At 40.8% G+C, this 15834-nt stretch overlaps 1 long non-coding RNA gene across 1 annotated transcript; it reads right to left on the bottom strand.

Annotated features, from left to right (window-relative positions):
- Window positions 1-9151: 9151 nt before the first annotated feature.
- Window positions 9152-10674, bottom strand: LOC121672011. The gene is made up of 2 exons (XR_006018721.1): window positions 9995-10674; window positions 9152-9392 (listed from the first exon to the last, which is right to left on the bottom strand). It is a non-coding gene; the product is annotated as an uncharacterized LOC121672011 (long non-coding RNA).
- Window positions 10675-15834: the final 5160 nt, after the last annotated feature.

The following is a 15834-nucleotide window of genomic DNA, read 5'->3' as shown; positions in this document are numbered from 1 at the left end:
GGCTGGGAAATTATGGTTTCCTCAGGACTGAATTTAAAGAGAAAGGCGGTTAGCAATATGACGCTTAGGCACTGTTTATCTAGAAAATATACTGATGATGGGCATGAACACTGTGGCTAAGAGTTTGAGTGTTCACAAGTGCTTCATACACAGTGATCAAGAGGGTCATGATTCCTTTGCTCAAGCACTATCTTCAGGCAAAATAAACAAGGCATCTAACCTCATCTCTAACAAAGACATCTGCTGTGTCCTTGGGAAGTGTGCTGTGTACCACTAGTTCTTTTACTTGTATACTCACTCACATCTGCTGGTAGGCCTAATTCTCACTTTTTAAGAAAGTGGTGGAAAGTTGTGTTTAAGGAGACACAATCTCCCCAAAAGGCAAGTTATTACTACTCAGTATTAAAAAACTCAGCAACATCTGCATGTATTTTAAGAATGATTTGGGGTAACTTTGGTACTCAGATTACAGTACATCAAATTACCCACATGTTTTAGGATGACCCAGCAAAGCAAACAAGTCTGGTCTTAGAAGAAGAGGTGATTATAAATCAAGGTATTTATACACTCATTTATGTTTGTTTCCTCAGAGCAAATAAATTACTTCATTCAGCAAGTAATTCAGAACACAAAAGTTTCCTTCTGTAACTTAAAAACTTTCACCAAAAACACTCTAAATTTCAACTGAAGAAATGAAGTTCATAAATTATCCTTATAAACAGGAATGTCAAGAAGTCTCACTTCTTAACGACTTAAGTCAACATCTTAGTTTTTACACCTAAACGCTTAGTAGTAAATGCCTGATTTGGATCAAATACATCGAGACATAAATGTAACTTTGTTCTTTTAAAGAGCAGGACAGGATATCAACAAAATTATATCATGATGCAAGACATTAAACCAAAAACTACAAAATGAAATGTTTTAAGCAGAGAAAACATTTAAATTAAGTCTATCTGAAGTACCAGCTGAAGCGTACAACTTAAGGCACCACAGAACATGTACAGTTGAACTGAATGTCAAAGTTTATAGAATCATAGAATGTCTTAGTTTGGAAGGGACCTTAAAGATCATCTAGTTCCAACCTCCCTGCCATGGGCAGGGATGCCACTCACTGAACCAGGTTGCCCAGTGCCCCATCTAATCTGGCTTTGAATATTTCCAGGGATGAGGTGTTGCAACAGCAATGCCCGGTGGCAGGTGCTGCAATCTTCCAAAGGCATCCCCCGAGGGAAGCCGCTCAGAGAGGCCACTCCACACACACACACACACACAGACAGACACACACACACACACACAGAGTCCACGCACGCCAAAAAGCTATCACGAACAAGCCAATGGCAAAGAAAGCAGGAAGGGTCCTCATATGGGGTTCCACAGGAAGTGTTTATTCCAGCCACGTGAAGGGGTCCAGGGACAAAGACCACGACTCAGGGAAGCATCCAATGTTATATATGGGGGCGGGGAGAGCATCAGAGACCAATGATCTGAGGGCACAGGGGCTGTACACAGGCAGGGCTAGGGCAAGAGAGCCAATAGGGAAGATCCGGAGGAGTGGCAAAGGGACAAGGGCCAATGGGAGAACAGGGAAGGGAGAACTTTCTAGGCTAGGGGCATATAAGGTAGAAAGGGGCAGGGAGGCCAAAGGACCAGTCAGGGAAACAGAACTGGGGTACATCGACATAGTTAAACAAAGCACCCTGGGAGAGGCTTCTTTTGTCTCCATGAGTAAGATATAATAGTGTTATAAACGAGGCTTGGACTTTTTTGGGTGGAATAAAAGTCTGCTCGTTTATTAAAAAGACAACCAAGAGTGGAGACTTGAGGTAAACCCAAGTCCCACTCGACAACCCAGAAAAACAAACAGTGTGTCGCACCGGGTGTTCCCTTGGACTCAGGTTCCTCCGGAAGACGAGGGGCTGAGCCCCGGAGCAGTTCTTATAGTCTCTTTTGATGCTGTGATTGGTGCAGCTCAGATCCTCCCTCTGATGGCTCGTTGCTAGGGTCCTCACTGGTGTTCAATTCTGTCAGTCTCTGGGGCGTTGAGTGATTGGTTGGCCCCTTGACCAATAATCTTTCAAAGCGTTTACATCATGATTATTGGGTTGTCTTGAGAACATTCTAGAGCATTCCCCTCCTTCCTGTAGACCCACTACCTTCCCCCATTGGTGTCCCCATCTAGTGGGTACATGGCAACATTACACCCATACAATCGCAATAACACTTAACTCATTAAGTGCATACCCCCACTCCTCTAACAAGCAACTTTTAACTTCTTCTCAACCAAAAAAAAAGAACTTTTTACCTATTTATTACAATAGGCTTGGAGCTTTTCCTCCAAGGGACCTTTGAGGTCTCTGAATTGGCAGGCCTATTGGCCTCCACAGTGAGGCATCTGCAACATCTCTGGGCAAACCATTTCAGAGCCTCACCACCCTCACAGTAAAGAATTTCTTCCTAATATCTAATCTAAACCGGCTCTCTTTCAGTTTTGAGCCACTGCCCCTTGTCCTGTCTCTGTCTGACTGAGCAAGAAGTCCCTCTCCCTTCTTTTTTATATAAGCGCCCTTCGAGTACTGTAAGGTTGCTATAAAGTCTCCCTGGAGCCTTATCTTCTCCAGGCTGAACAGTCCCAGCTCTCTTAGCCTGTCTTCATAGAACATGCCAGCCCTCATAGAACGTGCTCCAGCCCTCTGATCATTTTCATGGCCTCCTCTAGACCCACTCTAAAAGGTTCATGTCTTTTTTGTTCTGGGGGCACACAAGCTGGACACAGTGCTACAGGTGGGGCAGAGTAGAGGGGGAGAATCATCTCCTTTGCCCTGCTGGCCAGCATGCAGTTGGCTTTCTGGGCTGTGAGTGATCATGTCTAGCTTTTCATCCATGATAAAACCCAAGTCTTTCTCAGCAGGACTGCTGTCTATGCCATCTTCTCCCAGCCTGTGTACAATAATAACAATTGCAGATTATTTCTTGGAAGCAAGACAGGAAGCAAATTATATCTATTGTAAGGAAAGCAGTTTACATACTTTTAAAAATTCGTTATAGTCTTAATTATAGTCTTTATTATAGTCTTATTCATTGTAATCTTTCATGAAAAAGTTCATAATAATGTTATTATATTAACTTACAGATAATAAGAATTTTAACTCAGATGCCAATAGCTGGAAATAATTAAAATCTTCAACGTTTTTCTTCGGAACCTCTAAAAATGTTCTAATGGTGCCTTGGATCACCCTAAAGTGAACATAAGCCAACAGCAGTATTTTGCTTTTCTTACCTATTTTTCAAAAGAAACTTTTCATCCACATGTAGTTGGATATCAGCAAGTTGATGGTCAAAGATATTGTGTTGGTTTAGCACAGCCTGGTTTTAGTGAGCAGGAGAAAAGCTGCTCGAAACTTCTATGTCTGGCACAGAGCCAATCACTGAAGACTCTGATGATGGGCGGGTTACCAGCCCGATTAGATACACTGGTAATGCCTCTGTGATGACATATTTAAGAAAGGAAAAAGTGTGGGAAGCTCTCTTTCTTCTCCGGAGGGGTGGTGAGGCAGCCGCTGGGGCCCACTGCAGCTGGGGGCCACATGGCCGGGGCCTTCCTGAGGCCGGGACCGTGCGGCAAAGGCCGTCCCAAGGCCAGGGCTGTCCATGCAGTGCTGGCGAGGACCACATAGCTGGGGCCAGCCATGCGGTGCCGGCAAGGACCATGCGGCCGGGGCCAGCTGTGTGGTGCGGGCAGGGACCACATGGCCAGCAGCAAGAGACATGACGAGCAATTCCCCAGTGTGGAGCCCGGACAAGATCAGCCTCTCAACTGCAACTTACAAACACCAACTTTCTTCCAAGTCAGAGAAAAAGGAAAAGTGAGGACACATGAGGAAAACCAACATGGCAGCACCGAAGTCAGTGAAAAAAAAGGAGAGGGAAGAGGTCCTCCAAGCGCCAGAGCTGAGATTCTCCTGCAAGCCGTGGTGAGGACTAAAATACAACAAACTGTTTCCCTATAATTCATGAGGTGCGTGAGGGGTACAGAGATCCACGTGCAGCCTGTGAAGAAGAGTACTCACACTGGAGCACGTGGATGCTAAAAAAGCTGTAATCTAGTGAAGAACTCAAACAGAGAGAGATGACCCTTGCTTTCAGAGATAGAGGAAGAGAGCCTTCACTTCCAAACTAGAATAGCTCATCCTTAAAAGATTAAACCCCATGAACTGAAATGACCCACACTAGGCAGTTGTGAGAAGACTGCATGACCCGTGGGAGGGATTAACATTGCAGCAGGTTTGGGTGGGGCTGTTGCTTGTGGAAGTTAAAACCACACTAGAAAAATTCAGAGAATTATCTCCCCTGGGAAGGATCCCACGGCACAGCAGAAGAAACTCTTTTCCTTAAGCATATTGAAGAAAGATTTTCAAGAAGTGAAACACTGGCCAAAACTCCATGTTTTGTTTCCTTGTGCAGTCAGTGGAAAGAGGGAGGGACTGGGAAAGAAAGATGTTCTGAAGATTTGCTTTGGTTCTCACTACTCTTTTTACTTTTAATTCTGTTAATAGTAAATCTTCTTTATACTGTTTTAAGTTTTGAACCTGTTTTGCCTTAACGTTCTTCTTCAATAATCGTTATCTCAACTCATGAAAATGAAGTTTTTAATTCCCCCTCCTCTGCTCAGCTATAGCAGAAAAAAAGAAGTGAATAGTTTTTCATTGGTGCCTGGCACTTAGCCAGCATCAAACTGCAACAGGTATTTATTAAAGTAGAAAGAAATAACAGATTGCCTTCTGAGAAGCAGAGCTAAATCCTGACAATGACAAGGTTGGGCTGGAGTGAGCAATCTTTTTATAACTGGTAGTCAAAACTCTTGGATTTTGGAGCAGTATCTATGTAGGAAATTACAAGAGAAATTAGTTGCCAAGTGATTCATCCCCATCCCTATGTTTAATTACAGGTAACATAACAGAAGAGATTTTAAAAAGCAATACAAATACTTTACTTTTTTATTTTCACTAAACCTCTCACTAAAGAATGAAAAGGCAGGAAGGTCAATTACCCAGTATAATTTAAAAAAAAAATCTGAAGAAAAGGAAAACTACAAACCAGAGTGATAACATGATGCTAGAAGAGTTCTGTTAGGACTTGTGCCCTTGTAATAAAAAAAATGAGTACATAACCAAATATGTAAAACACAAGAGTCATTAGTGTCATAATTATTAATTTTGGAAGGAATCTGGATCAGGTAAAATCATTATACCTCTGACTAGGAGGTTATAGTGTGGTTTTTTACACACAAAACACACACAAAAGACTAAATTGCTAGTATTAAGTAAATTGATTAACAAATTTCCTGGAAAAGCAAGACCTCAGAAGGTTACAATGACTGAAGCATCCAAACATTTCTAAGCAGCATTGTGCTACCTCATGATAATACTGGTAATAGAAAGCTACTATATGTCCTGGGTTGCAGTGTATTCTATTACCATCCTCATGAGCTGTTGAAATCAGGTGGGGCAGTGTTTCCTTGTCTCCTCCCCCCAGACTATCTTTCTGTTAATGGCCCATCATTGTCCTGCTGCATGACTCAGAGATAACTCCCTCCGGACTATCTTCTGTTAATGAGCCTAATCAACACCTGGCCTCATGACTCATTACCCCATTGTGAGATGCTCCACCCAGAGGGAGGAACCAAGCATCCCATTGTGGATATAATCTGAGACTCTGAACACCAGAGACAACCTTTCCACTGGTTTCCCAGATGACAGGAGCTACACAGCCACCACTGGACTTTCTGAGGAAGAGCAGACCCTTTTCTACAGGATCACCACTTCACTTCAGGAGAACTGCAGCCACCATTCTACCAGACTGCTACCACCACCCTAACAGGGTGTCAGGTTGTACCTTGACTCTGTCAGTTTGAACCAGTCTTTTCTTTTTTTTTTTTTTTTTTCCTTTTCTTTAATTTCCCCATTAAATTGTTATTCTGACTTGGTGCCTACTACTGGTTTGTTTTCAAACTAGTACACTATAACACACTGATATCTGTATTATAGTATTATAGTCCTTTACATGAGAGGTTACATTAAATTAAGGATGTCATGCTACACTTAAGTGTCTCAGAAACTCCTCTGTTAAAAAATCCTTGGCCTCATTTATTTAAAAACTAATTCACAGACTCGACAACTGATTACAACTGCACATTAGCCTACCTTTATACAACACTACAAACAAATAGGTTGTGTGTGTGTATGTTTAGGCCCAAAAAATTGGGAATTTCTGAAGTGTACAAATCTGCAATACAACTAGATTAAATACTCCTCTCTGCTAAGAAGAAAAAATACCTTGCTTTTTTCCTACCAGATTTAAATATATATACTATGTATTTATAGCCTGTTTATAGCTAAGACTTACACCAAGAAGTGATTTAAGAGATAAGGACACATAGATTAGACTTCATAAGTAAATTCATCTTTCTTCCATCTTTAAATACATTCATACACTCTCCAGCAGACATCAATTTCTTTTCTTTTTCCAGCTTAGCTGGAGCCTCAGAGGAATGCTTTCAGTCTGTCAGGGAGGTACATCAACAAGTCACTAGAGTAGCGCAAAAAAAAATAGTTCTGTCTACACCTGTCTTTAGGTGTAAGGCACTGAAATATCAGTTGTGACGCTATAGCACTTGCTCTGAAAGATAACTGTGTAAGATATAGCTTCCTCATGGACAGTAAAGAGCACAAAAGAAATAATTCACCCATTATTGGTGTGCATCCATTTTGGAAACACAATGCAGCTGCTATTACCATAATAATGATAACATCTCTATGCAATATCCAGCTTTTCATAGGGGAATTGAAATGCAAAAACTTGTTAGCAGAATACCATGGACAAATGTTGCTGAAGAACCACCCCCATTCAGGAAGTCACAACATGCTGCTCAAACAAGTTACCATGGAACAGCCTCATATGGCTTTTATGTCTTTACAGGGCATTAACTCTTCTGAAATAAATGTCTGTGAAACAGCAGTTTTATTCAATTCAGTCATCAGGGAGTGCTGCTGCCACCACTGAGGGCACATGAATAGCACTGTACCTTCCAATGCCTAAGCTCAGCAGAAACAAATATCACGCCAGGTACAAAATTCACACCAAAAATAAGTATCCCATGGGATTTCACAACAGCAACATAACAGGGAAAATCTCCTCAGATGAAAAAAATGCACTGAAGGAGCAGTGGTGTTTTCAGGCACTCCTTACCTCCTGTGGGTGGAGTTGCTTCAGCCATCTCAGATAACAAGACAACCTGGAGGACAAGCTTTCATCCATCTCTGACCAGGTACTTGGTTCTTCCCAATCCTATTAATTTTACTTCAGCTCTACCAGGTTTCTTCCTCAAGCATTCTTGTTTCCATATGGTTACTAAACATTTACAAGTTGTGTTTTCCAATTTTTGGAAACTGAATTGAAACAAGGCATTAAAATCACCTGACGAAAAAACTTCTGTGAATCTCCTTCTATTGCTCCCCTATTGAAGTTAAGCCTCTCTGAACAAACTCTAAGAAAGAACTTAGTCAACTGTTAGTCAAAGGGAAGAACAAAACTTCTACATAAAGATAGGTTAGCTTTTAATTTTTTCAGTAAATATGCATTAGACAGATTTCATTTTGAATTTCTCATATTCTGTTTCAGTATTCCTTTATTTACTGAAAGACAGCAAAGAGAAAAGAGATTCCAGGAATCATGAGTAAATTTTTAGTCTAAATTTTATTTCCTCTCTCCTAAACTTCATCTAAATTATCATCAATGACACATAAAAGACTTATAACAGTCTACATAAAGAAATATTTCTCCTATTTGCACAACTGTCATATAACTGCCACTGTTATACATCTGGGATAGAGGTAATTTTCTTCCTACTAACCCTAACCCATAACACATAACCTTAACCCTAACCTACAGTGCCCTGTTTTGGATTCAGTATGATCCTGATGTTGATAACACACTGATGGCTCAGTTGGTGCTCAGCAGCGCTTACCCTGAGCCAGGAGCTTTTCAGATTCCTCTGCTCTACCAGTGAGGAGCTTCACAAGGACCTAGGAGGGAGCATGGCCAGGACAGCTGACCCAAACTGGCCAAAGGGATATTCCAGACCACAGGACATCATAACCAGCACATAAATTGGAGGGAGTTGACTGGGAGGGGTCGATTGCTGCTGGGAGATGGGCTGAGCATCTGTCAATGGGCGGCAAGCAGTGGTACTATGCATCACTACTTTCTCCTCAGTTTTATTTCTCTTTCTCTCTCCTTTTCATTACAGTTACTATTGGTGGTGGTGTTACTACTATTAGTATTTTTCATAGTGGTATTATATTTTACTTTATTTCAACTATTAAACTCTTATCTCAACCCATGTGTTTCACCTTTCTTCCAATTCTCCTCCCCAGCCTAGTAATGAGGAGAGGGAGTGAGCTAGCAGCTGCATAGTGCTTAGTGACTGGCTGGAGTTAAAACACAACTAAGTCCTTTATGAATTCATTAAGCATCACTATATGTCTTGGCTGTTAACATTATTGGAGCCTTCAGAAATTACTTCTGTTTTGCAGGTCTAGATACCTATGATAGAGAGGAGAAGGTATCAATCTAACCAGGAAAACAATAAATTATTGGAAATATGGCAGGAAAATTTTTGTTTATAGTGTTTACAGCCCAACAGTTTGCAGAGGCTGGCTCGATTTGACTTAAGGACTTAATTAGAAATATTTTCTGGATGAAGCTTGGAAAGCACAGATGCAGGTGACACGCTGAAATCAGTAGCTTGAATGTAGGATGTTACAAAAAAGGTAACTTGGAGCTTGTAATATTTGATTGATCAAACAAGACAGGCTGCTAAATATAAAGAAAACTAGTAATGATGTTATAGAGAAAGATACGTTGTGAAGAAGAGCATGACTTCCTATCATATGTGAAAAAGATTCCTAGAGGCAGATCTCACTGTGTTCTTCTAGGCTTGCATATAAAAATCTTACTCCTTCCTCTTAAAATGTATGTGCTTTTCAGATGGATAGATTGAGCTATTTTCATCCATTCCCAGCAGAGTAGCTAATTTGTTAACATGGCAGGAGGGATGGAGAAAAAATAAACAAAACCAGAAAACCAGAAGCACTTTTTAAAATAAACAATATTTATTTGTCCTAATAATGCCAGTGTAGTTGAAATAAAATGCATTGAAAGAACTACAACAAACAGAAGAATAGATAACACTATATTCTTTTTCTCATGAAATCCTCCAGGTCATTGTCAATATTTTCAGCTAGATTCTGTTCCATGTTTCATCTGGTTGTCAAATCTCTTCAAGTTAACAGCTGAGTGAGGAACCACTTGTAACTACTCTCAGCCCAGACCTATAAAACAAGCAAACAATGGTTATATTCATCTGCTTTTCATTCTCTTAGTCCTGGGACCAGCTATTCTGAAATAACAGAAGTTACAGAATCAAGGGGAGAGACCCCATCCTCATCCTCCCTGACAGGGGAGGTGGTCAGCAGTTAGTGCATCTGCAGAATAACATCCAAGAGAGGCCAGGAAACAGGAGATGCACAATGTTACCCTGCTCAGGGGCTCTGTGCTGCTGGGAAGGTTGATTAGATCAGGGCGCTTTGAAGATGATTTCTTTTGAAATTTTTCATCATCTTGAAGTTGCTTCTGGTTTAGAGGACTGAAATTGAGTCTTCTTCCTCCATCACCACAATATGTTTTTTATTTAAGGAAATCAAAAGGTTTGGTGGGTTTTTTTACTAGGATAGCAATAATAATAGTTAACAAAACAAAGTCTTTTCCTAGGAAGAGGATGTTGTTCCAAAAAATACCCCAGCACCTTCTCCACCAAGAAACAAACTACTGCTACAATGAGTCAAGCGACCATCACCCAGGCAGCGAACCACAGAGCTGCACATGCCCCCCTTCCCCATCCTCACAATTGCTTCTCAAACCACCAATCTCTTACCTTCAGCAGAAGCAAAAAACTCAGCTTTAGATGGTTGCATCACATCATCATAGCCAGAAACTTTGCTGTTAGTGGCATAAAGACAGGAGATGCATAGGCAGACCAAATGCAGGCAGAGTACAGACTGCTTCTCAGTAAGTCAAAGCAAATCTCTTGAGAATGGAGCTATGCAGGAGAGGCCTGCACTTCTCATTGTTTTTATTTGCATGGAGAATGGACAGCCATAGCTACCATAGCAAAATTGGAAAAAATGCCACTTTCAAACATCCTTTTCCCCATCTGGACCTCTACTGTGTGCTCTCACATCATCAAAGATCAGGTTTTTTGGTGGAATACCACCTGCTCTTGAAGTTACTTAACCACAGTATATCCTATCAAAACTCAGCTGTAAATTTTTACAGACTATGCAGGAGTTGCATAGTGATGAGATCCACCCCATATTCCTGACAAACCAGTATTGTTTAACTGGCAGCCTTCTTAGTTTTCTGAAAGTTTTGTCTGGAAATACACCTTCCCTAACAGGGTACAGGGATAGTATATCACTGGCTTCTCAGGATAACTGAAAAGGCAAGACATGATTGCAAACAAACGAATTCCAGCTAATGAATTTGAACATTTCAATTTTCATGTGGTGAGAAAAGTCAGAGGAAAGCATTCAAAACAGATGGCAAAAGGTATTGAATAAATTAAATAATTGCTATTGAGTGGCAGCCTCAACTGAGAGGAGGAAGAGAAAATAATAGAAAATTTTGACAAAAAGTCAACAGATAAGAATTTTTAATCCCAGATTTGAAATCCAACAGTGGTTCTTTTCAGATACAACTCTCTTTCCAAAGTAAAATATGCTCCTTGCAATTGATGTCAAGGACTTACTGATGAACTCAAATGGGCTACCAAGCCATGCGGATTCTGAAGGTGCCTCAGGCTGTTGAAAAGGGACAATATAGGAAAATAGGTGCAGGAAGTGTATGAGTCCTGTCCAAGAGCTGCAAACTCTGAAAATCCCACCCACAGGGCAGATGAGACATTAAGACCAAAGTTCAGCTGTGTATTCCAGAAGATCTAAGTAGTTCCATGTGAGAGAAAAATGCTTTTGGATTCTGTACTTAATCCAAAATTTTCAGTGCTACAAAATTTCCATGACAGATTTTTCCCAGCTGCCCAGATCTCAAAGCAGGAAGGACTAAAGCAAACTAAGAGACCAGCTCCCAAGGGAGTCTGGAAAATCTTTGCTCAGATACAGAGAAATTATACACATAATGCATATTTTGAACCTAGACTGTCTATATAAAAGAGTAAGATTCCTTCAAAATTTTTGATATGGTAATGGTGTACCCCTCGACCAGCTCGGAAGAAGATTCCCAATATGGAACCAGAATAAAATACCTCTTGATGGAAATGAAAAGCTATAATAAACTTCTCCAGCAAATTCAAAGGTCTAAGAAACTGGGTGAAGAGCAGGTACCAATTTCAGCATTTAGGAAGAAAAGGAAGGCAGGTTCTGTAGAATACTTGGCTTGTTTCTTCTAAGAAAGTAAGTAATGAAATAGTGCAGAGAAATTATTTTGTATAGATTCAAGAGGGAATCTCTCACTGGGAGAAGAGGACAAGTGCTACTTCGCTAAGCGCAGATCAGCATCGTTTCTGTATGGACTAAGGTAAGGGTTTTAAAAACAATCCTAAAAAAAACCTCCTTAAGGGTGACACAGGAGAGCCAAAGCCTCCTACAGACTTTAGCCTGCAGTGCAAGAAAAAACCTCTCTTGCTCAGGAACATATGCAAAGAGCATCTCCCAGATACTTCTCTGGAGTAACTTGGAGACCTTACTCACAAACTTTCTGCAATCAAGCAGAAAAGTGTGGGAAAACTCAGGCTACTGGCTATTTTCTGAGCAGAAAATGTCTGTAAAGAAAATGATGTGGTTTTAACAGTAGGAAATTAACTCTTCATTTAAACAATATTGCAAACTGTGCAAAGAAAGATTCTTCATAGGCAGGGCTTCATGCTCATCAATGCTTCTCTCAAGCCTGACATGACCAATCCTTTTAGAAGATTTTTTTGACAAAGATTAATCACAGCCATGACAAGATCCTTAAACACAGTCATACTGAAAAAAAACTCCAAACCAAAAAACAACAAAACAACAAAAAAATATCAAAAATATTCAGTTTTAGATTCCTAATCCTGAATGGCTAAATACTGAAGGCCACATAGTCCATCACATGTACTCTGTTATAGTACTTTGAAGATAAAGAGCAAAGAAACTTCTAAAAATACCTTGAGAGGTTAAAAAATTGCAATTATTACAATTTTTTTAGGGAAGCTGGAAGTCTCTTGGATGTGTAATATTCATAAGTCAAAAGTTCTGTTCCTTGGTATACTGCACTGATGCCCTTTACATTTTCATCTGAATGATTGTGGGAGCCCTTCATATTGTGTGAAATATCAAAGGTCAGATTTTTCTCCTTGTACTCTCCTGTGCACTCTTTGTTAACTCCAAGATCTTTTCCAAATCACATTTTAAATTGGTAATACCTGATGAATTTAACCAAATACGTAGAGTTTAGCTAAAGGCTTTTTCAAAGCAGAAAAACTGATATGGATATTTCCTTTCTGGGGGGCGAATTGTGCAGATCTGCAGGTCAATAAAGCATGTATCTGAGTCTCACTCAAGCCATCAGGCAGTTGAGAACACACTCAAGGAATAACCACAAGCCTCTATTCAACGGAGTTGGGGCACTGTTACTTTATTTCTGCTGACTTGCCTGTGTCCTTGTGCAACTGGAGATCCGTGCAGGGTGAAAGCTCAATACCCAAGAGAATCAAACATTTTCATCTCTCTTTCTCAAGGAAATAAATAACCCAATGGCTAAGCAACAGGAATTTAGAAAAAAGTAGGAGAGTAAGTTTTTGCTCTGCAGAGGACTTTCTACACAAACCTGTACAAGGACATAGAAAAGACAGATTTGCAGGGATGTTTATGGGAGAGATTCAGGTTGCCTATTCCCAGGCATACAGTGCTTTTTGGCACTGCCTAGAGCATCCCAGGTACCACATGGGCTGGCAAATGTGTGTGACACAAGATTTCCTGGGCATCTGTACCCCTCCAGAGTGGCAGCCATAGGCCACACAGGCTGCCCCGTAGTGCCTGAGGTATCTTAAACAGTTGGGGTCTGAATTTTTGCAGCCTGGTATTGACATAGCCATACGGCATTCCTGAATGAGATGCAGATTCTACCTTAAAAACAAAGAGAGAAGTATCTCAGACAGGAATAACAATTACCTCATCTGAGTGGGAATCCTGCTAGAGCTAACCACAGAATCATAGAAACATTTAGGTTGAAAAAGACCTCTAAGGTCATTGAGTCCAACCATTAACCTAACACTGCCAAGCCCCCCACTAAACCATGTCCCTAAGTGCCAAATCTACACACCCCTTAAATATCTCCAGGGATGATGACTCAATTCCTTGTGCACTCTGCTCCAGTGTTTTGCAATGCTTTTGGCAAAGAAATGTTTCCTAATATGCAATCTAAACCTCCCCTGATGCAACTTGGAGCCATTTCCTCCTGTCCTGTCACTGGTTACCTGGTTACTCCCTCCTTTCAGGCAGTTGTAGAAAGCAGTAAAGTCCCCCCTGAGCCTCCTTTTCTCCAGGCTAAACACCTCCATCTCCCTCCACTGTTCCTCATCCAACTTCTGCTGGAAATCCTTCACCAGATTTGTTTCCCCTTCTCTGAACACACTCTAGCACCTCAATGTCTTTCTTGTAGTGAGGGGCAAAAACTGAGCACAGGATTCAAGGGGCAGCCTCACCACTGCTGAGTACAGGAGGACAGAGCTTCTTCCCTAGTCCTGCTAGCAGAGCCAAAGGCATTGCATGGGCATGTGTTTAATTTGGTCCTCTCCTGGCACCTAGCTCAACAATAGTATCGAAGTGTGTGGGAATCTCCAGAGCTCTGCTAAAGATAAGTGCCCCTGGTTTCTGCCTTAAAAATCATATAGGTTCACCTATATAGTTAGAGTGAGAGGGAGTAATAGCAATACTTCCCTTGGATAGATATCCACTGTGGGACACAGCTACTATCAAACCCAGGGTTTGGAAGAACTTACACTCCCTTTGTTCTTGTGATCACTTACCCTCTGAAGCCTGACAAACCTCCACTTCTTTCCCAAGCAAAGCCGCAGCCCTGGGCAGAAGCTCTCCTGCCGGCCAGGCTGTGGTCTTGGTGTGCAGCCTGTTCCCCAGGCAAGTGTGAAGGTTACAGGGAGAACTAAACCTGGGTCTCTCACATCCCTTAACTTGCAATGTTTTTTACAAAAAGTATGGCCTTTACTTCCTCCCCTATTGTTTTGAAAAAAAGAGTCGAGGGAGGAGAGGGAAGCACCTGCATCTTGTTCAGGAGAATGCTTTCTGCCTGCGTTCCTCAAGTGACATTTGCCAAAGAACACCATTTCTAAATCCAGATCAGGCCTGGTCATGAACTAGGCAAGGAGTAGCTCCCTTTGGTAAAACCTCTGCACAAACCCAGAACAACAACTTCTCACTTAGAGAGAATACAAAGAGTAAACCCTGAAATACAAACAGGATATTTCTTGTAAGAAAGGGAGATTGTCACGATTGTATTTTGTGATTCAAATAGAACACAGATGCATAGATGGTTTCTGGGTGACTTTTACTGGAAGCTTTGAAAACAGCTAACTGGGACAGGTGTCTATCTCATGTAAATGACTCTAAAATTTATCCGATACCTATCTGCATCTTTCAGCAATTAAATCAGTTACTCAGTCTGTCTTTATTTAAAGAGAAGGAGGAGTAAGAACATAATTACGCGTGCCTGTGTTACTGAAGTGATCCAAGGATAAATATATTAAAGATTAAAAAATGCTATATATATAATATGAATTGTAGGTGAAATTTATTTCCCTATAACCACTCTGTTAAGAAATATGATTACTTAATAATAACGTTAGAAACTCAGTTTTAATTGTTTACACTTTCAATCAATAATTGGCTAAATTAGTCAAGATTCATTAAATCTGTGATAGAAGTTTCACCCCTGAAAATACCAACTAAGTTCTTACTGGAAATACTCTTCAAATGTAACAAGAACTTCATACCATCAGTAATAAAATGAAGTATTTAAGTCCTAGCTTCAAACCAGCAGTCAAAGAAAAAGCATAAATGGGAAGGACTGCTATGATCACCCTTCAAAAAGTGCCACTTTTGCTCACTAACTTCTCCTCCTGAATTTACAAGAATTTATTACACAAGAGCACAAGGTGTTCCACCCAGGCATCTTTGCTGTCATCATCATGTCAGTCCCTGGCTGGAAACTGCCCAGCCCTTGCTTTCCTACAAGCTCACTGGGCCTAGCTGAGCTAAACCAACTTTGACCAATCTTGGTTTAATACAGCAGAGTAATAATTTAAATACTGTTATCACTGTGCTCCAAGAAGCTTATGGAGAAAGACTGACAGTTTACAGCTCACCTGAGTGCATGGATTTTTATTTTCTTTTGTGTGTTAAGGAGAGACCCAAAAAGTGAAGTCATTTGAAATGCCTTTGCTCCATCTGAAAATAAACCTCTGCTCTCTCTGAAAATAAATCTGCATCTTCTCAGGTATTGAAGTAAAAAAGCAGACAGGGTGCTAAGAATTAGATAAGACAGACTAAGTGCACATACAGTGGTGAGAATCAGATTTTAAGGGTTCTGGACAAAATGTATTTAGGTGAGAACCTGTAAATACTGTGGCTCTTAAGAGCTAAATTTTGTCTGATAAAAGCTTAATGTGACCCTAGGGTGTAATGTAAGCCGAAATTCCCTCCCTCCCACCTC

Source organism: Corvus kubaryi, unplaced genomic scaffold, assembly GCF_017639235.1.
Source record: "Corvus kubaryi isolate FWS band 111438036 unplaced genomic scaffold, C.kubaryi_AGA036_p1.0 37398, whole genome shotgun sequence".
NCBI lineage: Eukaryota > Metazoa > Chordata > Aves > Passeriformes > Corvidae > Corvus > Corvus kubaryi.
The sequence above is the reverse complement of the archived record's forward strand: the minus strand, read 5'-3'. Positions and strand labels throughout refer to the sequence as shown.